Genomic DNA, 20,029 nt, shown 5'->3' with positions numbered 1-20,029 from the left:
TGATCTTAGAAGGCTTAAGTGGAACAGTTTTTATTATTAAAGAGAACATACTTCCAAATCTTCACTGGGAAGTATATATAGGTCGGCTACAGTGTACTCCACTTTTTCTTTTTCAGAACTAATTTTTTAAAACTTTGGATAACCCAGAGCAAGAAATAATGCAAAAATGATGTTTGTATTAGAATATATGTCAGTGCTTAATCTTTTAACATGAGTGTATTTCATTTAAGAATATGTAGCATTTCAAAGTCGGTATTATTAGTTCTTTCTCCAGAAGAACTGGGTTTGTGACAGTCTTTAGTATGAGAATTTGTGAATGAGGAACTTAGTATCCTATGGGAGAAATGGAGTTGGGAGATTAAGGATCTCAAGTATCCCTGTGAAAATCTATAAGTGTTTAAAACATAAAATTCACTAATATAGCACGGTAAAGAAAGAACACTGAGTAAAGAGCCTACTAGTTGCCAAATACCAACTTATGTATCTTCAATTAATGTTAATGAATATTGTATAATCAATTTCAATTTACCTTTCCTAGATGGCCAAATTTGTTTCGGGATCTCATTGTCTGTATTTCAACAATATATCCAGAAATTCGTGTGGTTTGTTACAGATAATATTTATAACAGCAGATGTTTTTCCCCATTTTTTCTTCATCAAATATTTAATGGCTACCTGATTTTAGAAATTGAAGGTCATACTTTCTGTGTCTTATTGTTGTCCCAGAGGCAGAGTGGCAGACTTTGCTGTTTCAGATGCCTCAGTTTTCTGTTTCCTTCCCCTAGAACACAAAATGATTGCCCTAGATAAGCTACTCTAGGCCAACCTTTCAGCTTCTCCTACCTAAATTATATGGGTATGTATGTGTATCATCTCCTATGGCCACCTTTATCCCAAGGCTCCACTTCTAAATATTTGTTTTTTTCATTTTATCTTTATTGCAATCTCTCCTCATTTTCCAATTATTATCCACAGAAATTAGTCACAGTTCATAGATATAGGAATTCAAATTCTTAAGGATAGAAGAATTATATACAATACTAAGTCTTGTATACTAAACTTTCTGGCAAAGTAATCATGTGATTTGGGAGGGGTTGCTGAGCAAGAGAATTCTAATTGTTCCAAAATAACTAAGAGGAATCCTTTTTTTCTGATTTAAGCCAAGGTAAAAATAAAGTTTATTAATTAGAATTTTACAACAGAGATCCACATGGAGGTGGTTGTTTTTCCCCTTCCCCAGCAGCCCCCTCCAGTTCTCTGTGCAGAGAACCAGGAGTCATTGAACAGGCATAATAGGTGTATTTGTAACAGTCGGAAACATGCTTATGGGTAGTCTGCACAATTTAGATACTGTTACTACTCTTACACTTTCTTCAATATGTAAAAAGCTATTCTCATATTCACCTTACCTGTTATCTTGCTTTCACTCATGGCAGATATTTGTAAGCACTTACTCTTTAGAGGACAGATGTTAATGTGCAACATTAGTCAATCTTCAATTAGAAAGGATTCTACCAAACATTGCAATATCAGTACTTAGGTAATTTCTGAGGCTAGATCCACCACAACTGAGATTGGACCAGACAAATCAATGTCTTAAGATAAGGCCACAATGAACTCTTTTCTTTCTGTATGTACATTAAAAAAGTAACCAGACTTTCACACTCTCCTCATTTTAAGTTAACAGAGAGAAAGCAAGTCAGAATTATATTAGTAGTACTTAAATTTGCAAGCTCACAGGGTCATTCCTAGGGTGTGATTTTATCCTAATGATGCAAGATGCTTACTAATGTTTCAGCATCACATATGATTTCTATGAGTAGGATGAAAGATGGGTAAATAGTGTGCAGTCGATGTCTTTTATCATTGAAAGGGCACTTCGATAGCCTCCTTTGCTAGAACTTAGTCATAAGATCACAAACGTCATGGAGGTTGGGACATGTAGGCTTCATTCTGGACTGCCATTTGCCAACCTAAAAACTGGAGTTCTTTTGCTAAAGAAGGGAGATATTGAGACTAGTAAGTAGAAATCTCTGGCAGAACTCATAATCTCTCATTCTTGATAATTTCCAAAAGAGTGAAATAAACTATTCTGCAGCTACCACATCTGCCATGTTTTGACATAGTCAACATTCAATTGGGCCTTGAATTGTGAATCTGGTTTGTAACAAATTTGCAGCAGCAATATTTTTACCACATTCTCAAACCAATGCCGAAACTTATTTCTGAATTGAATTGAACAGGTAGCAAACATTGACGCTAAAACTTTGGTCGACATCCGAAATAAATTTTTTCATTAATTAATCTTTTTTTCTAGTTTCTTTCATGATTTACCATTTGTCCTTCAGAGTCATATCTGCTATTAAATTATGTATTCCATAGCCTTGCAAAACATTTGTCTTCTCATCAATTTTATTTTCAATTATTTTAATGTTTCTCCTTTTAATAATGTGCTCTTTCAACTAATAAATAACTCACTGATTTTTCACTTATCAAATATAATACACTTCAAAACTAGGTGCAAACGAAATGAGCATATTCCTAATTAATAAATCACTCTATGACCCTGTCTATTTTATTCATAAGATAACCATGTATGACCATTCACTCCATCTCTTAATCAATAGCTACCTTACTTTCTTTAAATCATAGCTTTATTCAAGTGAAAGAAATTTTGTAACTTGAAATTTCATAAGTAGGTAAGTTTATCTACTTACAAAAATTAAAATGATTGTGTTTAATTGGGGATATTTTTGCCTGCAAGTATTGGTAAAACCATCCAAGAAAAGATTAGGTAATAAAGCTATTTAGTTATCTCACATTGCAAGAAGCTTGGAAGAGCAATTTGGGGTGCAACTGCTTCTTGATGGCGTCTATGGCCCAGGATCTTCATGTCTTTCTGATCTGCCATCCTTAGCACATCGATCTTTCTTATATATCTTTTTGCCTAGCCTCATACCAACAATATAGTTGCTGCAGGTCAAATTAACATGCCCAAGTACAAGGCAGGGAGAAGGAGGATAGTATAGAAGCAAGATTTATCCCTTTCATTAGAAAATATTTTTAAAAACCAATCTGTTTTGTCTCATTGTCTGAAAATATGTGACATGGTTACTTCTTTTCATGTAGGCTGAGAAAACAAATATGAACATCCCTGCCTCTCTTTTGACAAAGGAGATTGAAAACGAAGCCAGCCCAGCTAATCAAAACAGTCTGCCACAGTAGAATTTAAAACAATTTCACAATTATCAGACAAGAAACCCCACAAAAGTACATTAAATAGAATCCAATATTGTAAAAAAAAAAAACAATTTCACAATTATCAGACAAGAAAACCCACAAAACTACATTAAATAGAATCCAATATTGTAAAAAAAAAAACAAAAAAAACAATGTATCCCATCTTTACTTATTACCCTACTACTGATGATTTTGCAGTGACAGAAGCTTACATTGAGCCTTGTCTGGTCTATAAGCACTACATGAAAGTACTCATTCATAAAATTTTAAGTGTGCAGATACATGCAGGCAAAAATCGGGAATGGGGGAAGACTAGGGAAGATCTACAAGCTTACCAAATAAGTAATGAAATTACCTAGGTTTTTTGTTTTGTTTTGTTTTGTTTTCGAGATGGAGTTTTGCTCTGTTGCCCAGGCTGGAGTACAGTGGCACAATCTCAGCTCACTGCAACTTCTGCCTCCTGAGTTCAAGCGATTCTCCTGCCTCAGCCTCTCGAGTAGCTGGGATTAGTGATGCCTGGCTAATTTTTGTATTTGTAGTAGAGACGGGGTTTCACCGTGTTAGCCAGGGTGGTCTCAATCTCCTGATTTAGTGCTCTGCCCGACTCAGCCTCCCAAAGTGCTGGGATTACAGGTGTGAGCCACCGTGCCTAGCCTTACCTAAGTTTTAAATGTATGCAAAGATAGCTGAGGAAGCTTTAATATAAGGCTATCATAAAAATTAGTTAACCTCATAGTTTATTTTAATATCTTGATTGTCAGGGATGCATTCCAACTTGATGTAGAGCATATCTAAATGTGAATGTATTGAAGGTTGTAATCACCACCTACATTTTGGTGAGGATAAAGGACTACTTACTCAAGACCTATGCTTGGGCTTGGTGATTTTGTATCATATTCGTCACAATGAATATCTTATTTTATTTTTATTGTTGCAATTTCTGTATTTTTTAACTCTTATTTTAGAGTCAGGGGCTACATGTGCAGGTGTGTTACCTGTGTATGTTGTGTGATGCTGTAATTTGGAGAACTAATGATCCTATCACTCAGGTACTGGGCATAGTACCAAACACTTAATTTTCAACCCTTGTCCCTCTCCCTACCTCTCCCGTCTAGTAGTCCCCTGTGTCTATTGTTTCCATCTTTATGTCCATGATTACCTGATATTTGGCTCCCACTTATAAGTGAAAAACATGGAGTAGTTTGTTTTTCATTTCTGCATTAATTCACACAGTATAGTGGCCTCCAGCTACATCCATGTTGCTGCAAATAACATGATTTTGTTTTTTTTTTATGGATGTGCAGTATTCCATGGTGTATATGTACGATATTTTTTTAATCCACTGTTGATGAGCATATATGTTGATTTCATGTCTGTCATTGTGAATAGTGCTGTGACGAACATGCAAGTGTATGTGTCTTTCTTGGTGGAAACATTTGTTTTCCTTTGCGTATATACACAGTAATGGGATTGCTGAGTCAAATGATAGTTCTGTTTTCAGTCAAGAAAACTCCAAACTGCTTTCCACAGTGTCTGAACTAATTTTTATTCCCACTAACAGCGTATAAGCATTTCCTTTTCTATGTAGCCTCGCCAACATCTGCTTCTGTTTTTCGTTTTTTACTTTTTAATAGTAGCCATTCTGACTGTTGTGAAATGGTATCTCATTGTTTTGATTTGCATTTCTCTGATGATTAGTCACGCTTTGTGTTTTCTGCATTTTCTCATACGTTTGTTGGCTGCTTGTATGTCTTCTTTTGAAAAGTGTCTGTTCATGTCTTTTGCCCATTTTTAAATGGGGTTATTTGTAGTTTGCTTGTTCAATTGTCAAATGTCTTATAGATTCTGCATATTGGACCATTGTCAAATGCAGTTTGCAAATATTTTCTCCCATTCTGTAGGATGTCTGTTAACTCTGTTGATAGTTTCTTTTGCTGTGCTGAAGCTCTTTCGCTTAATTAGGTCTCATGTGTCAATTTTTGGTTTTGTTGCAATTGCTTCTGAGCACTTAATCATAAATTATTTCCTATGGCCCATGCCCAGAATGGTGTTTCCTAGGTTTTCTTCCAGAATTCTTGTAGTTTGAGATCTTACATTTAAACCTTTAATCCATCTTGAGTTCATTTTTGTGTATGGTGAAAGGTAGGGGTCCAGTTTCATTCTTCTGCACATGGCTAACCAGCTATCCCAGCACCATTTATTGAATAGGGAGTATAAGGAGTCCTTTCCCCCATTGCTTTCAGTTGCAGACTTTGTTGATAATTAGGTGGCTGTAGGTGTGTGGCTTTATTTCTGGGTTCTCTTTTCTGTATGATGAATATTTTAATAATCATCATTATTCATGTTGGCTTTTTCAGGGCAACTTTTTCATTCCCCCAAGTCATTTTGATTTGTATTTAGTGTCGTTAGAGGTCATTGTTACATGATTTTTCTTTATATTGAGATTTTTTCACTTGCATTTGACATAAATCCCAAATTCAAAAGAACCAGTAAAAAGTGTGTTTATATTAGAATAACAACATTCAACTACAAAAGCAGATTAAAAGAAACTTTCCATGAATGACATTTGAAGATTATTGTTACTTGCTAGATTCAATCAACTGCAAAATCAAAATTACTACATTGCACAGTGTAACTCTGGAATGATGCTTAGACCATGATGGAAAAATCCAGAAGATGAATAGGAAAAAATTACTATGGGGATGTGTGGTGCATTTATATGTTCCTCACTTGGTGATCATTTTCAGATGAACTCATTACTACTGCTTTTACTCAAATGTATCACTTGAGATTTGAAATAATCACCAATTATATGCTTACTTCTAAAATGCTAAGAGCTCTGTAGATGAAACTTCCTATATTATTATATCAAACTAAATGTGAACTAAGTTGCACTGGACAACTTCTTATTAAATTGATGACTTTCATCAACACTTGCAGGATGCAAGTAAAGTGGAGAATTCACTAGAGTTTTTAGTATTCACTAGGGTATTATATATCACATTAAACACTAAGGAAATAAAGTTTATAAACCTTTTTGCCTTGTTTGGTGGATTTAACCCATCAGTAAAAGCATAACATCTCCTAATATATTTTTCCTAATGAGATGACTGATGATAATTATATACAAGAGTACTAGCATTCCTCTAAATAAAAATTACATTCTGTTTTTTATTGTTAACCATCCTTATGATTCTTATGCTCCATTCAAATTGGGAGACACCTGAATATATCTTCAAAGAACCCCAGGGGAAATAAGAATTATAACCTGAGTGGGAAGAATCCATAAATACAATGGACTTAGATTATGTCCATCAGGTTATACAATACCAAAAAGCAAATAATTACAGTTGACATTCAAAATATAAATAGAAGATGTTTATGTAGGTAGGTAGGAAGAGAGGAGGGAGGGAGAGAGAGGAGAAAGGAGGGAAGGAGGGAGGGATGAGGCGAGGAAGGAAGGAAGGAAGGAAGAAAGGAAGGAAGGAAGGGAACAGTTCTTAAGGTGAGAACATCAAGTGATTGGAAGCCACATGGAGAGTAATAAAAGTCAGAGCATATACTAATACACAGCATCAGGAAATGGTGGGAAAATTCACTGAAGGGAAGAGATAATACTAAGACTAGCAATAATCCTTCACTTTAGAAGGCTTACTAGAAGTGAACAATGAGAACAGTAAAGAAATACAGATTTATGTGTCCAGAAATCTTTATATGCTAAACTACTCTTTAGGCAATATAATAAAGTTGTATTTTGAAATTCTATCTTTTTCTTTCTTTTCCACATATTAATATTTTCTCATTGGATTCTGAGTAAAATAATTTTTGGACAGTCCAAACCTTGTTTAAGTGACCTGACACCCAGGCCCAGGAAAAACAAGGAGAGCAAAATACCCTAAATTTTAATTATATCGTTGCCTATCTACTATTTAGGGAATTGGGAAAAATAACAAGTAGAAAGTTACAAGCCAGGAAAGAAAAGAAAGGAAAAGGTAAATTAAATACAAATGTCCAAATAAAATGCTTAGCCCAATACCCAGCACAATAATAATAATAAATAAAAATTAAGAAATAGATAACAGTAAGAATTGCTGGTGATTCCAGCAATAAGCTCTCCTTAGATTCTGAAAACTTTGGAAAAGCAAAGTCCCTTAAGGAAGAACTCAGGAAATAAACATACAAAATTTTGACTCCAGGTGTATAAAGAACATGAAAAAGAACAATAGATCAAACTAATCTCAATAATAATGAGATAAAATTGGCATATAGTAAACTTTACCTATTTAGTGTTCAATTCTATACATTTTTAACAGATGTATATACATGAGAAACCATCATCGCAATAAAGGAACTGAGTATATCTATCATTCCTCATAATATTCCCTCCCTCCTAAGCTTTCTCATCTGCAGGCAAACAGATGAGTTTTCTGTCATGATAGATCAGTTTTGATCTTGCAGAATTTTTTATAAATGAAATTCTATGGTAGATACTGTTTTTTGTTTGGCTTTTTTTCACTCAGCACAATTATTTTGAAATTTGTTCTTGTTGTTGCACGAATTTATTGCTTTTTAGTGTTAAATAGAATTTCATTTTATGAATACATCGCAAGTCATTTATCCCGTCACCTATTGATGGATAATTTGGTTGTTCCCAGTTTGGCATTGTTATAAATAAAGCTACTGTGAATATTCATGTACAAGTATTTGGACATAGGTTTTCATTTCTCATGGGCAGATATCTACGAGTGGAATGACTGGATCATATGGGTGATGTTTAACTTTCTAATAAAATATCAAACTGATTTACAAAGTGATTGTGTCATTTATATTCCCGCCAGCAATGTAAGAGAATTTCAGTTGCAACATAGCCTAACCAACCCTCAGTCTTTTTAATGTTAGCCATTTTAATGTGTCTAGTGATATCTCATTATGATTTAAATTTACATTTTCCTGAAAAGTAATGATGTTGAGAATCTTTTCATATGCTTATTTGTCATCTATATATCCTATTTGGTAAAATGCCCATTCCAACTTTCATAAATTTTGGAGTTGTTTGTATTCTTTCTGAGTTGTCAGCATTTGCTCTCTATTCCAGATACAAGTTTTACATCAGATAAATGTTTTTCAAATATTTTCTTCCAGACTCTGGCTTATATTCTCATTCTTTTAATCGTGTCTTTCAAAAAACAAAACATTTTGTTTGTGATATAGTTTAATTAATCATTGTTTAATCAATTGTGCTTCCGTTGTCATGTTTAAGAAATATTTGCTTAGGCCGGGCATGGTGGCTCACGCCTCTACTCCCAACACTTTCGGAGGCCGAGGTGGGTGGAACACAGAGTCATGAGATTGAGACCATCCTGGCTAACATGGTGAAACCCCGTCTCTACTAAAAATACAAAAATTAGCCAGGCGTGGTAGCACAAGCCTGTAGTCCCAGCTACTCGGGAGGCTGAGACAGGAGAATCGCTTGAACCTGGGAGGCAGAGGTTTCAGTGAGCCGAGGTGGCACCTCTGCACTCTAGCTTGGGCGACAGGGCGAGCGAGACTCCCTATTTAAAAAAAGAAAGAAAGCAAAGAAAAAGAAACAGAAATATTTGCTTAATTCAAAGGCAAATTTTTTTCTCCTGTCTTCTAGAAACTTTAGATTTTAAATTCATACCTGTAATGCGTTATGAGCTAATTTTTGTATATTGTATTAAGTATGGTTCAGGTTCATAATTTTGCATATCAACATTCCAATCCTTTTAGCACCATTTGTTGAAAAGACTCTACTCTCTTTCTGATTGCTTTTGCATCTTTGTCAAAAATGACCTCTTCTTATGTGTGCTTTATTAATGAATTTTCTATGCTGTTTTCAGTGATCCCTGTTTATCGCAGCATTACTATAACACTGTCTTGATTATGGTAGCTTTATAAGCTTGAAAATCAGATAATGTCAGCCTTCCAACTGTGATTTCCTTTTTCAAAATTGTTTTGGCTATTCTAGATCTTTTGCATTTTCATTTAAATTTTAAAATCAGCTTGTCAACTTCTACAAAAACAATTGGTCAGATTTTGATTGAGATTATGTGGAATCAATAGATCAATCTGGAGCAAATTGGAATCTTAACTATATTTTGTCTCCTGACCCATAAATATGGGATATATGTACAATTATTTAGGTCTTCTTTAATTTTTTCAGCCACATTTTATAGTTTTCAGTGTTCAGGTCTCGCACATATTTTTTAGATTTACTCCTATTTCATTTTTGTAATGCTATTATAAGCGGTAATTTTAAAATGTCATTTGATGATTTTAGTTGTTGCTAGTATATAGAAACACTGCTTTTTCTTGTAAGTTGATCTTGTGCTGTGTCTGGCAATCTTGCTAAACTAACTTAATAGTTCTATTAGCATTCTGGTTGATTTCTTCAGATTTCTAAATAGACAATCATATTGTCTATGAGTAAAGATGCTGTTATCTCTTCCTTTCTAATCTGGATTCCTTTTATTTTTTGTGTGATGACTTAAAATATAGGCCAAAACTTTCCTTTCAAAATTGAATAAAAGTGGTCAGAGTGACTATCTGGGTCTTATTGTTCATCTTAGGGAAAATGCATTTAATATTTCACTATTAAGTATGATGTTAGCTGTAAGGTTTTTGTAAATGGCCTTTAACAGGTTGAGGAAGTTCCTCGTCTTCATAATTTGCTGGGAGTTTTGAACAGAAGCACATGTTCGAGTTTACAAAATGCTTTTCCCACATCTATTCAGACGGTCATCTATGTTCTTTTTTTTTTCTTAGTCTACAACTTTGATGAATTACATTGATTTATAGAGATTGTTGTCACATGTTAAATCATTCCTAGAATAAAACCCATTTGGTCATGAGGTATCTATATTCTTATATAATGTTGAATTTGGTTTGCTAAAAATTTGTTTAGAATATTCACACCTGTACTCATCAATAATATTATTCTGTCCTTTTGTTTTTGAAATGTCTTTGTCAGGATAATCGTGACCTCATAGAATGAGTTCAGCATATTTCCTCTTTAATTTTTTTGGAAATTATGTGAAATTAGCATTATTTCTTCCTGAAGTTTGGGGTAAAATTCACTAGTGAATCATCTGGGTCTGGAATTTTTTGTGGCAAAATTTGTTAATATAATTTTGAACTTTAATGGATGTATGCTTATTTATTTTTTCTTGAGTGAGATTTGACAGTTTCATTCAAATAATTGTTCATTTTATCTATGTTGTGAATTTATTAGCATAAGGCTGGATGTAGTGGCTCACACCTGTAATCCTAGCATTTTGGGAGGCCAAGGCAGGTTAATCACTTGAGGCCAGGAGGTCAAGACCAGTCTGGCCAACATAGTGGAACCCTGTATGTACTGAAAATACAAAAATTAGCCAACTGTGGCGTGTGCCTGTAGTCCCAGCTACTTGGAAAGCTAAGGCTGGAGAATCGAACCCAGGAGGTGGAGGCTGTAGTAAGCCAAGACTGCGCCACCGCATTGCAGCCTGGGTGACAGAGCAAGATCCTGTCTCGCAAAAAAAAAAAAAAAAAAAAAGACATAAACTTGCTTAAAATATTCTCTTATTATTCTTTTAATTTCTGTATAATCCTGTTATTAGCAATGTCACTTCTCTAATCCCTGATAATAGTAATTTGTGTCTTCTCTTCTTATGATTAATCTGGCTACAGGTTATCAATTTTATGTATCTTCTCAAAGAACTGGCTTTTGGTTTGATTTTTTTCACTATAGCGTCTCTGTTTTTTATTTTATTGTCTTTCACTTTGATCTTTATTTTTTCTTTGTTTACTTTGTGTTTCATTTGCTTTACTTTTCTCTGGCTTCTTAAGGCAGAGGAGAGACTACTGAGTTGAGACTTCTTTAATGTCGACATTTCTAGCTGTAAATTTCCCTCTAATACTGCTTTAGAAGAATAATGCAAATTTTGATGCTGTTTATATTTTCATTTCATATAAAATACTCTCTAGTTCCCACTTGATTTCTCTTCAAGGATTATTTAGAAGTATATTTAGTGGGCATTTTTAATGAATTATCTTTTTAAGAGATTTAAATTTTAAAAAGTAAAGTTTTTTATATTTATTTATGTAGTCATCATTTTTATTTTTCATTTGTGTATTTCCATTACATATTATTTTTCTTCTTCCTGATAGAAATTCTTTGACATTTATCACATTGTAGATCTGCTACTGATAAATTAATTCTGCCTTTTGATGTCTGAAAATATATTTATTTTGCATTTATTTTTGAAATATATAAAAGAATGAAAAGGAATGAACAAAGCCTCCAAGAAATATGGGACTATATGAAAAGACCAAACCTACATTTGATTGTTGTACCTGAAAGTGATGGGGAGAATGGAACCAAGTTGGAAAACACTCTTCAGGATATTATCCAGGAGAACTTCCCCAACCTAGCAAGACAGGCCAACATTCACATTCAGGAAATAAAGAGAACACCACAAATATACTTCTTTTTTTGTTTTGTTTTGTTTTCTCTGTCTTTTTTATATATATATACTTTAAGTTTTAGGGTACGTGTCCTTTGTAGGGACATAGATGAAGCTGGAAACCATCATTCTCAGCAAACTCTCGCAAGGACAAAAAACCAAACACTGCATGTTCTCACTCATAGGTGGGAATTAAACAACAAATATACTTCTTGAGAAGAGCAACCCCAAGACACATAATCATCAGATTCACCAAGGTTGAAATGAAGGAAAAACATTGTTAAGGGCAGCCAGAGAGAAAGGTCGGGTTACCCACAAAAGGTAGCCCATCAGACTAACAGCAGATCTCTCTGCAGAAACCCTGTAAGCCAGAAGAGAGTAAGGGGTGGGGGGCAATATTCAACATGCTTAAAGAAAAAAAATTTCAACCCAGAATTTCATATCCAGCCAAACTAAGCTTCATAAGCAAAGGAGAAATAAAATTCTTTACGGACAAGCAAATGCTGAGATATTTTCTCACCACCAGGCCTGCCTTACAGGAGCTCCTGAAAGAAGCACCAAATATGGAAAGGAAAAACTGGTACCAGCCACTGAAAAACATACCAAATTGTAAATACCATCAACACTATGAAGAAACTGCATCAACTAATGGGCAAAATAACCAGCTAGCATCATAATGACAGGATCAAATTCACACATAACAATATTAACCTTAAATGTAAATGGTCTAAATGCCCAGTTAAAAGACACAGACTGGCAAATTGGATAAAGAGTCCAGATCTATCAGTGTGCTGTATTCAGGATACACATCTAACGTGCAAAGACACACATAGGCTCAAAATAAAGGGATGGAAGAATATTTACCAAACAAATGGAAAGCAAAAATAATAATAATAATAATCAGGGATTACAATCCTAGTCTCTGATAAAACAGACTTTAAAACTAACAAAGATCAAAAAAGATGAAGTGCGTTACATAATGGCAAAGGGATCAATGCAACAAGAAGAGCTAACTATCCTAAATATATATGCACCCAATACAGGAGAACTCAGATTCATAAAGCAAGTTCTTAGAGATCTAAAAGGAAACTTAGACTCCCACACAATGTTAGTGGGAGACTATAACATCCCACTGTCAATATTAGACAGATCAACAAGACAGAAAATTAGCAAGGATATTCAGAACTTGAAGTCAGCTCTGGACCAAGTGGACCTAATAGACATCTACAGAACTCTCCACCTGAAATCAACAGAATATACATTCTTCTCAGCATTGCATTGCGCTTATTCTAAAACTGACCACATAATTGGAAGTAAAACACTCCTCAGCAAATGCAAAAGAATGGAAATCATAAAAAACAGTCTCTCAAACCACAATGCAATCAAATTAGAACTCAGGATTAAAAAAACTCACTCAAAACCACACAACTACATGGAAACTGAACAGCCTGCTCCTGAATGACTACTAGGTAAATAACAAAATTAAGGCAGAAATAAATAAGTTCTTTAAAACCAATGACACAATGTACCAGAATCTCTGGGACACAGCTAAAGTGGTGTTTAGGGAGAAATTTATAGCACTAAGTGCCCACAGGAGAAAGTGGGAAAGGTCTAAAATCAACACCCTAACATCACAATTAAAAGAACTAGAGAAGCTAGAGCAAACCAATTCAAAAGTTAGCAGAAGACAAGAAATAACTAATATCAGAGCAGAAGTGAAGGAGAGACATGAAAAATCCTTCAAAAAAATCAGTGAATCCAGGAGCTGGTTTTTTGAAAAGATTAACAAAATAGACTGCTAGCCAGACTAATAAAGAAGAAAAAATAGAAGAATCAATTAGACACAATAAAAAATGATAAAGGGCAGATCACCATTGATCCCACAGAAATACAAACTATCATCAGAGATTACTAGAAACACCTCTATGTAAATAAACTAGAAAATCTAGAAGAAATTGATAAATTCCTGGACACATACACCCTCCCAAGACTAAACCAGGAAGAAGTCGAATCCCTGAATAGACCAATAACAAGTTCTGAAATTGAGGCAGTAATTAGTAGCCTACCAACCAAAAAAAAGCCCAGGACAAGACGGATTCACAGCCGAATTCCACCAGAGGTACAAAGAGGAGCTGGTACCATTCTTTCTGAAACTCCTCCAAACAATAGAAAAAGAGGGACTCTTCCCTAGTTCATTTTATGAGGCCAGCATCATCCTGATACCAAAATCTGGCAGAGACACAACAAAAAAAGAAAATTTCAGACCAATATCCCTGATGACCACCAGTGCGAAAATCCTCAATAAAATACTGGCAAACTGAATCCAGCAACACATCAAAAAGCTTATCCACCACGATCAAGTTGGCTTCCTCCCTGGAATGCAAGGCTGGTTCAACATATGCAAATCAATAAAGATAATCCATCACATAAACAGAACAAATGACAAACACCACATGATTATCCCAATAGATGCAGAAAAAGCCTTCAATAAAATTCAACACCTTTTCATGCTAAAAACTCTCAATAAACTGGGTATTGATGGAATGTATCTCAAAATAATAAGAGCTATTTATGACAATCCCACAGCCAATATCATACTGAATGGGCAAAAGCTGGAAGCATTCCCTTTGAAAACCAGCACAAGACAAGGATTCCCTCTCTCACTACTTCTATTCAACATAGTATTGGAAGTTCTGGCCAGGGCAATCAGGCAAGAGAAAGAAATAAAGAGTATTCAAATAGGAATAGGGGAAATCAAATTGTCTCTGTTTGCAGATGACATGATTTTATATTTAGAAAACCCCATTGTCTCAGCCCAAAATCTCCTTAAGCTGATAAGCAACTTCAGCAAAGTCTCGGGATACAAAATCAATGTGCAAAAATCACAAGCATTCCTATACACCAATGATAGGCAAACAGAGAGCCAAATCATGAGTAAACTCCCATTCACAAGTGCTGCAAAGAGAATAAAATACCTAGGAATACAACTTACAAGGGATGTGAAAGAGCTCTTCAAGAAGAACTACAAACCACTGCTCAACGAAATCAGAGAGGACATAAACAAGTGGATAAACATTCCATGCTCATGGAGAGGAAGAATCAATATCATAAAAATGGCTGTACTGCCCAAAGTAATTTATAGATTCAATGCTATCCACTTCAAGCTACTATTGACTTACTTCGCAGAATTAGAAAAAAACTACTTTAACTTTCATATGGAACCAGAAAAGAGCCCATATAGCCAAGATAATCCTAAGCAAAAAGAACAAATCTGGAGGCATCATGCTACCTGACTTCAAACTATACTACAAGACTACAGTAACCAAAACAGCATGGTACTGATACCAAAATAGATATATAGACCAATGGAACAGAACACAGGCCTCAGAAACAACACCGCACATCTACAACCATCTGATCTTTGACAAATTTGACAAAAACAAGCAATGGGGAAAGGATTCCCTATTTAATAAATGGTGTTGGGAAAACTGGCTAGCTATATGCAGAAAACTGAAACTGGACCCCTTCCTTATGCTTTATACAAAAATTAACTGAAGATGGATTAAAGACTTAAACGTAAGACCTAAAACCATAAAAACCCTAGAAGAAAACCTAGGCAATATTATTTAGGACATAGGCATAGGCAAAGACTTCATGACAAAAACACCAAAAGCAATGGCAACAAAAGCCAAAATTGACAAATGGGAACTAATTAAACTAAAGAGCTTCTGCCCACCAAAAGAAACTATCATCAGAATGGACAGGCAACCTACAGAATGGGAGAAAATTTTCATGATCTATTCATCTGACAAAGGGCTAATATCTGGAATCTACAAGGAACTTAAACAAATTTGCAAGAAAAAAACAAACAGTCCCATCAAAACGTAGGCAAAGAATATGAACAGACATTTCTCAAAAGAAGACATTTATGAGGTCAACAAATATGTGAAAGAAAAAGCTCATCATCATTCGTCATTAGAGAAATGCAAATAAAACCACAATGAGATATCATCTCGCACCAGTTTGAATGGCGATCATTAAAAAGTCAGGAAACAACAGATGCTGGAGAGGATGTGGAGAAATGGAAATGCTTTTATACTGTTGATGGGAGTGTAAATTAGTTAAACCATTGTGGAAGACAGTGTGGCAATTACTAAAGGATCTAGAATCAGAAATACCATTTGACCCAGCACTCCCATTACTGGGTATATAACCAAAGGATGATAAATTATTCTACTATAAAGACACATGCACATGTATGTTTATTGCAGCACCATTCACAATAGCAAAGACTTGGAACCAACACAAATGCCTGTCAATGATAGACTGGATAAAGAAAATGTGGCACATATACACCATGGAATACTATGCAGCCATAAAAAAGGATGAATTCATGTCCTTTGCAGGGACATGGATGAAGCTGGAAACCATCATTCTCAGCAAACTAACACAGGAACAGAAAAGCAAGCACTGCATGTTCTCACTCATAAGTGGGAGTTGAACAATGAGAACACATGGACACAGGGAGGGAAACATCACACACTGGGGCCTGTCATTGGGTGGGGGCCTAGGGGAGGGATAGCATTAGGAGAAATACCTAATGTAGGTGACGGGTTGATGGGTGCAGCAAACCACTATAGCACGTGTATACATATGTAACAAACCTGCACGTTCTGCACATGCATCTCAGAACTTAAAGTATAATAAAAAAAATTTTTAAACAAAAAATAAGAAACTTTCCTCATCCACTGTCCTGCTAATGGGTACCAAGCACTGAGGCAAGCCATTCTTCCAAGTCAGGATCTCAATTCTTCATAGGGAAAATGGAAGGGCTTCCCATCCCTCCTAAAAGTTCTAAGGCTTTGTGACATGGTGACAGTGGATCAACCATTTTCCAGCCCAAGTATTTGCTGTTCTCTCATAGATGCAGCTTAGCTTCCATGGTGAAAATCAATCCTTTTTAAAAAATTATTTATCAGTTTGCCTATCATATTTACATGGTAATTACGACTACCGTCTTAAACATAAGTAATTTTTGTTGTAGGAAGTGATAAGTTTTGAGAATTTTTACCTTTGATGGATATAATTGTAAAAGCTTCCCCTTTTTGACATGTGGACATTTAAAGGTTCACAGCGGCTAGTAGAGGCAGTGAATGCCAGAGTGATGGGAAGCAGGGACCTTTGGCTACTCTTCATCAAAGAAGCAAAATGGCAAGTATGAGTTAAAAGGAGACAAATTGTAGTACTTGTTTAGCTTGGTTCCGAACCTAACTTCTCAGTGAAACAGATTTTATTTATTTTATTTTGATATGTATAAGTTTGTGGGGGTTTTCCTTTAACTTTTTTTTTAAGTTCAGGAGTATATGTGCAGGATGTGCAGGTTTGTTACGTAGGTAAACATGTGTCATGGTGGTTTACTGCATAGATCAACTCATCAGCTAGGTATTAAGCCCAGCACCCATTAGCTGTTCTTCCTGATGTTCTTTCTCCTCCTACCCACCATGACAGGCCCCACTGTGTGTTGTTCTCCACAATGTGTCTATGTGTTCTCATTATTCAGCTCCCACTTATAAGTAAGAACATATGTTTTTCGGTTTCCTGTTCCTGCGTTAGTTTGCTGAGGATAACGGCTTCCAACTCCATCCATGTCCCTGCAAACGACATGATCTTCTTCCCTTTTATGGCTGTATAGTATTCTGTGGTGTATATGTACCACATTTTCTTTATCCAGTCTACCATCGACGGGCATTTAGGTTGATTCCATGTCTTTGCTATGGAAATAGTACTGCAATGAACATATACATGCATGTATTTTTATAATAGAATGATTTATACTCCTTTTGTTTTTGTGGTTTTTGTTTTTTTGTTTTTTTTGTTTTTTTTTTTTGAGACAGAGTCTCACTCTGCCACTCAGGCTAGAGTTCAGTGGCACAATCTTGGCTCACTACAACCTCTGCCTTCAGGGTTCAAGCAATTCTCCATGCCTCCACCTCCTGAGTAGCTGGGATTACAGGTGTGCACCACCACTTGTAATTTTTTGTATTTTTTGTATTTTTTTTTTTTGTAGTTTTATTAGAGACAGGGTTTCGCTGTGTTGGCCAGCCTGGTCTCAAACTCCTGGCCTCAAGTGGTCCACCCACCTTGGTCTCGCCAAATGCTGGTATTACAGGCGTGAGCCACCACACCTCACCAAGTGATTTATATTCCTTTGGGTATGTACCTAGCAATGAGATTGCTGGGTCAAATGGTGTTTCTGCCTCTAGGTCTCTGAGGAATCGCCACACTGTCTTCCACAATCGTTGAACTAATTTACACTCCCACCAACAGTATAAAAGCATTTCTTTATCTCCACAACCTCATGAGCATCTGTTGTTTTTTGACTTTTTAATAATAGCCATTCTGACTGGCATCTCATCATGGTCTTGATTTGCATTTCTCTAATGATCAGTGGTGTTGAGGTTCTTTTTTTTCATATATTTGTTGGCCGCTTATATTCCTTGTTTCAAGAAGTGTCTACTCATGTCCTTTGCCCAATTTTTAATGTTTTTTTTTTGCTTTTTTCTTGTAAATTTGACTGAAACTGATTTTAGAGACTTGTCTCAGTGACCTACGTTGAAAATATTCACCTTTTTTTCCCGAATGCCAAAGTATCATCTTGCAGCTCTTTAACAAGTATGCATTGGTCACATTCAATAACCTGTTCAGAATAGCAAGCACAATCTCTTTCTCTCCTTTTCTCTAATTAGTCAGGAGCCTTGCTTCAAAGGCATTAAGTCCCTTCTCCTCTGTTGCTCAAAAAGGTTGCCTAATGGTAAAGAATTTTAATCTTTTCTATTTAAGGAATTTGTGGTTTTAAGTTTAGCCTGCTGGCCTCTTTATTTATCATTGCTGAACTCAGCTCTTCTGATTGCTAGGAAGGTTTTCTAATGTTTCATTTCCCCATCTTTCTTAAAAATAACAACATTGCTCTATAAAGCAGCTAATGTTCTCACTGAGCAAATGGAAAGAATCCCACATCACTCCAAAACACATTCTTCCCAATAGAAAGTGTATAAATGGACTCTAAGCAATGTTGCACTTTTTCCCTATGAGTGATTTTCTTTAAATATATTCTACCACTTTCATATAGCCACCTGCCATTTTTGCTTTATTGCAGCCAGAAGGTTTAAAGGCTCTGCCTTTAAATATCTTGAAAGTTTTCCGTTGATAAGAAAAGGTAGTAAAAGCACTTTTAAGTGAACAGTAACACACACATCACAAATCAGGCATTTTGATACCATCTAGGTTCACACCATGTGGTATAAGGAACTCCAGTGATTGTGATTTAGCTGGGCTTCTAAGCTTTATAGAAGCTGTGTGGGGAAAATTCGGGGTTGTTGAAATTATTGAAGAGGTCATGGGTTGTGTTGTATGTGCATGTGTGTATGTAGAATGTCTGTGTGCACATGATGAGAAGCTTGGGTAATTTAAATACAAAATAGCCAAACATAGCTTAGTAGTAGTACTACAGAGAAGAAATAAACCAGAAAAAAATGCAAATATTTGTTAGTTATGTATTTCTCCTTTCATAAGGATTACATGTAAGCTATTTATTTACAGTATATTATTGAAATGAATTATTTCATCTTTCCAAGGGAGAGCATGTTATGGCCTCCATTCGATTTAAATTAGTCTAAAAGGCCACAGAAATAGACACCAATAAGAGCTGAATGTAGGCATAGAACAGCAACAAAGATTACTGTCTGAAGATCGAACAGGAGAGAGCTGGGTTTGAAATCAAAGACCTGCCATTGATCAAGTCTTTATTGGTCTAGGACAAGGGTTTATAAAGATGTTCTCATTTTTCCTTTGGGTCTGAATGCAGCATGAGCTAAAATAAAATGATGCCAGATTTGGAGGGTCGAAGAAAGGACCAACCGTATCTATCCCGAGAGTTAACTATGCACCTGGCCTCTCCTGATCTGCTTTATTCTCCAAAAGGAAGAAACAAGAGTCCAGTAATTCTGACCATGTGAATTTGAAGAATTTAGGGTAAACTTTTATCTGGTTTTCATAACCCTCAACATTATATATGTACTTTCAAGAAATACCTTAAAATAGGAAAAGAGGTTGAGAAATACATGTGGATTTAGTGGCACTGAATGCAAATGACTTCAAATGTAAGGCAAGTTGTTTATTTTTTCTTTCTCAGATTGTTTCTTTTCTCTTCACAGTAGTGTATGTGAGTAGGTATGAGTTTGAATGCATGTGGAGAAGAAAAGAAAAATTCATTCATATAATATATGCTAAAGGATGATGTGACAAGATGTGTATTATGCAGGGTG

This window comes from Pan troglodytes, chromosome 10 (assembly GCF_028858775.2).
Source record: "Pan troglodytes isolate AG18354 chromosome 10, NHGRI_mPanTro3-v2.0_pri, whole genome shotgun sequence".
Lineage (NCBI taxonomy): Eukaryota > Metazoa > Chordata > Mammalia > Primates > Hominidae > Pan > Pan troglodytes.
This window is presented reverse-complemented; position numbering follows the sequence as displayed.